The sequence below is a fragment of the Sciurus vulgaris genome, assembly GCF_902686455.1.
Source record: "Sciurus vulgaris genome assembly, chromosome: 11".
NCBI classification, from domain to species: Eukaryota; Metazoa; Chordata; class Mammalia; order Rodentia; family Sciuridae; genus Sciurus; species Sciurus vulgaris.
This window is the reverse complement of record NC_136472.1, coordinates 127,978,260-127,983,516: the sequence shown is the minus strand read 5'-3', so window position 1 is coordinate 127,983,516 and position 5,257 is coordinate 127,978,260.

The window sequence follows — 5,257 nt, the reverse complement described above, 5'->3', positions numbered from 1 at the left end:
TTAGGAGAAAAGCATGGTTTCACTTTTAGGACAGGAGTTCAGGATGCAAGGGCAATTTCTGCTGTTAACCTGTATGTTCCAGACAAAAATGAAAAGGGTGAAGGGAAGAGGTGGAAGATTAGAGCACAGTGACAGCTGATGAGCTATTTGAAAATCCTGTCTGGGTGGTACAGGGTTACCTGGGAGGCACAGATTTCTGTGACTCTCCTTGTTCACAGGTGACTGTTCTGGTATGACTGCATGACCCACAACACACCAATCAGAATTGTTCCTAAAAATGTTCAAACTGAAACTTGGAACTGAGAATCTTGATGTTAGTTTGTGTGACATGTGAGGTTTGTGTTTTGTTTGTGGCCTCATCTCTTGCCATATGGAGGAGATTATCCTGCAGGTGGAAGGAATGCAAAATGCAGAGTAAGTGGAGTGAGGCTGCACTGGGGACAATAGATTCCTGGTTTTAGGTTCTGAGCATCCCTTGCCTTTATGGTTCCATATAGCTTCAGGAAGTTCCTCTTCTAGTTCAAACTAATTTAATTTGGCTATCTAAGTTACAACCAAAGAAGTCTTAGCACATAAATCTAATTTACAAATAATAAAATTATTGGCAAAATGTGCTCCTTTATTATTACCAACAAATTGCTTGTGACAAGACTGTGAATGGATTGTGGCACAGTTAATTAATACAGACAGTGGAGGGCTACTTGCCTCACAAAAGTGGTGACTCTAGCCATGTTCCCCAGAGAGCCTAGAGAATATTTCTTTTCTCTTATTGGTTACTTCAGGCCATGCAGTGCTCGCAGGAGAAGGAAGAGCAATCCTATTGTCTCTGTCCCTTTGGCTAGGACTGTGTGTCATTGGTGATACCAGTGTTAGTTCATATTCACTGCTTCATACTAGATCTTAGTTAATTCCCTGTATTCTTTTGTAGAGTATTTTACCTTTCGTGTCTATTCCACATCCACAATGTGCAAATGAAAATCCCCAGGATCATGGGGAAACATAATTCTTGAGACTTTGCCTTTGGGGATAAAATTAGGAAGCAGTGCCATGATTTTCATATTGCTGTGTTTGGTGCACAGTGATGTAGGTTAATGACACTCAATATTCCTTTTAAGAATAGTTAATGTTAACTTGCAAACAAGAGTAGTAGTCCCTGTAGTGATTACACAGGGAAAGGTAACCCATAGTATGATGTAATCAACCTACTTCCAGGACACATGGGAAGGACAGGGAGAGCACTACCAGCATCATAAAACCAAAGCAAAAGTTTGTTCTTTCCCCAGTATTCCACCTTCTTTTCTGGAGAAGAAATTTAAGTCCTTTTCTCCATTGTCTCGTTTTGCATTCCATAACTAATAGTTCTTGAACCTCTTATATTGAAAGAAAATTAAATAGCAACCTTTCTTCCGCACAGGTGAAATGGAGGCTTTAAGTGTTAATATTAATTAGGTATTATGCACTAGTGATGGTGCCAATTTGAATATCTAAATGCAATCCTTATGACTTGTTCCATCAGTCTTGATTGCAAATGTATCCACATCTCTTTTATATTTCCAATTCGCTTCCCAAGAGTCATCGTGCCCACCCACATTAATAGGAAGTGGTATCTCTACCTCTGAAGGGCACTCCCTCCTCAATTATCCAAGACCTGAGGAATCACTCAGCCCAAAAGTAGAGGGAGGGGAGGAGAGGTTTCTCCTCTCCAATGCAGGCAGAGAATGAACAGGAGTTCCACATCACTCTTGTGCCATTCCCTCTGGCTGTTATATTGGTCACTGATAAGAGTGACAATGTTTGTCTGTGCTGCTGAGAGGTTTTGCCCATGGAAATTCTTGCTAGCACCACAGTGAGGCCAAATATTTGATCTCCAAGTTTATTGCTTCCTGGTTCACAGGTACCTGCTCAATCACTTTCCTTCAAAACACATCAGCATGCCAGGTGGCTGGTCCTCAGGAGCTGCTTGTCATGGCAGACACGGCCAGACCACATCTTCGCAGGATCCGTTATTCTGAAAAAGCATTTTCTGTCCAGATTTCATTTTTCCTCAGGATGATGTCCTTCCTTTCTGCTGAGCTGTGGTCAAGTCCATCTGTGCTCCTAACTTCAGGCTAGGAGCTGATCATGCTTCTCTGAGGCATGGGGATGTCCATTTAAACAGCACCACACTCTTCACCTTGACATGTAAAAGATCTTTATCAGGGATCAATACCCCTTGGAGGAAAGAGGTGGGTAAAAAGCAGAATTGGACAGAGTGAGAGTTCTAACCATGATTCAGCACAAGTAACCTTGACTGACCTGGTGGGGAGCTCTGGAGAAAACATTGGCTTTCACAGTTTTCTGCTTCTTCCAACATGATCATGTATTTAGACCCTGTCACAATACATGGGCCTTTTTGGCAACCTGAATTTAGCTTAGTGGAACTGAATTTGGAATTCTGATTTCCAGAACTATAAAATAATAAATACATATTGTTTAACTTGATACATGTATGGTACTCTGTTATCACAGCAACAGAAAACTAATATACCTATCTTATTAAGAATGTGTTTACAGTGGGAAGGACCTTGAGGGGGCAGATAGCTGTGGTCTTCTGCTGAGCACATGTGGTCTTTTTTTGAAGGTTTTCTGGGTAATGCATCTTCTTATTTGTCACTCACAGAATCACCGTAAAGCATGCTGGAAATAAAGCAAGAACTTGGCCTTCTCAAAGGGAACCACATAGATATGCCCTTCTTGTCCACTCCTGATTTTTTTGGCATGAATTCCACATTTATTGTCTCTTATCTGGGGAAGTCTTTTCCAAACCCTCTGTGGCTTGAGGGGCTGGCAGTTGTTTTTGACTTACAGAGAATTTGGAGGTGAGTTTTGTCTAAATGAAGGGGTGTGGTTTCCTAGACCCAGCATCACGCTCCAGTTATCTTTCTTCCTGAGTTTTATACCAGAAGCTCGATGTCCTACAGAGCTAGAGAAAGCCTCACATCCTATACTTGAATTTTAGGAGTTCTATAAACAACAGCACAGACCTCTACCAATGTTGTCCCAAAAACAATGCTGAATTACCACTGAATTCCAGTGGCTGGTACTGGCCTTGGCAGCCACACACATCCCCCTGTCATATTTTAATGATCTTGCTAGTGTCCCATTGATCTAGGAAAAAAGACACCTCTTGAGGAACTCTTTTCTGAACCCTTTACTTATAGTTCACAGAGTGGCTTCTACCCTGGACCCTTTCAGGAGGACATAGCTTCAGAATCACAGAGCGTATGCTCTCAGAATCATTCTATTCTGCCACAAGTTGCCTAATCTCGTGGTTGATCATGATCCCCCACATATTCCCAAGGAATGCTCTATCCTAATCTCCAGCACTTGTGAATATGTTACCTGCTTGGCAACAGAGAATTTGCAGGTACAATTAAAGATCTTGATATTGGTAGCTTATTCTGGATTGTTCAACAGGACACAATATAATCATAAGGGTCTTTATACGAGAGAGATGGGGCATTCAAAGTTAGAGAAAGGACAAAGGAAGCAGAGATGGGATGGAGAAAAATTTAGATCCTATGCTACTGACTTTGAAGAGGGAAGATGAGGCTACAAGCAAAGACATACAGGTGCCCTTAAGAAGCTGGAGAGGGCAAGGATTCTTCAGAGTCCCCAGAAGGAGTCAGTTCTGCTGATATCTAGAGTTGGTCCAGGAGCCTGAGTTTAGGCTTCTGACTTTCTAATTCTAAGATAACAAATGTGTATTGTTTTAAGTCACTGTGCACATGGTAATTTATTACAGAAGCAATGAAAAGCTAATCCATCTAACTTACTCAATAAGAGACACTGTTCACACAGAATCTCAGGGCTTTCTAGATATATCTTTCTTTGATAGCTAAATGGTGCTTCTCCTTGAATTGCTTCATGTAGAAACAGCTACAAGGACACTCCTCTAAAAGGCTGAATCTTTTGTTTCTGCATTGTTACACTCTTCTTCAGGCATACCGTCACAGAATCTGTCATTCCCTCGATTCTAACAGTGGGTAGTTTCCTTGGATGAATTTCTTGTATTCAGACTTTATAAGAATAATAGTGGGATAAAGAAACACCAAACCTATACTTAGGGAGCCCTACCTGGGCAACAAGATTGATTGCCACCCACAAATTTCAAATTTCAGTGTCCTGGACTGACCTCAAGATGCTTTGGTATATCCATGTTAATTCCTACCCCACAGGCCAGAGCCGGGGCTACACTTGGGCTGGACTTTGCTGACCTCTTCTTTTACTCAGACATCTCTATCATTTTCTTTCTTTCTGCTTCCTCCAAGAATCAACTTTATTCATCATTAGCAAAGCTTCAGGTCCCAATTTTGACCTCTCAAGGCATCATTTAGGTGAAGGAGTCTTTAACATCTACAGATCCTCTAGAATCAACCTGAACTCCATTCTCCTCTACCCCTGCAGCAGCTTGTCTCCTATCCATGAACACCACTCTAGAAATATTTTCTGCCCTATTTCATGGTAAAGAAAATTGGCATGCATCTTCCTGTGGCCTCCACGTGACCAGCTGCTGTTTTAGTGTTGTTAAAGCCTCGGCAACAGGGACTGAGGCATTAGCATTTTTGAGGTCACAGATGACCTTCTGTGCAGGGTCTTGTAGACTTTCAAAATTATCATCTTTCTTTGCCTCAGGGACCTACAGTCTTGTCATATCTAAATGGCTCTGTAGAGTCACAGTTAGAAATCTTCTTTTCTGGGCACTGTCACTGTACTTAATAAAATCTCCAGCAGTGTTGGGTATTCTTGGAGTGTTTCTCTGGGCTTCACAGACTGCCACAAGGCCTACGTAGGTGCTCCCAAGCTGTCTGGACACAGTCTGACTGCATCCTAATAATCTGGTATAGACATCCTTTCTATCTCAAGTGAAGTCCTGTATAGTTATAGAATTTGGTGTGCATAAGGACTGACATGCATATTACCTCCCAGTGCCCTTCCTCTTCTGATGTTTTGGGGAAATTTTTAAATATTTTCCAACTATAAAGAGTTCATAAAAGAATTGTGTAGGTCTTGCACCCTGGCTGTTATAGCAGGTTTCTAAGAGGACCTCCCTCTAGGGCACTGATTTCCATCAGCAATGTAGTTCCCACAAATTATCTTTCCCGCCCCCCATATCTGGTAGAGGTAACTCTGAGCCCATAGAGCCACTGAGAAGTTTGGCAGAAGTGGTGAAAATGTGATTCTGTCTATATTAAAAAACTAGTATGCTACAAATGGG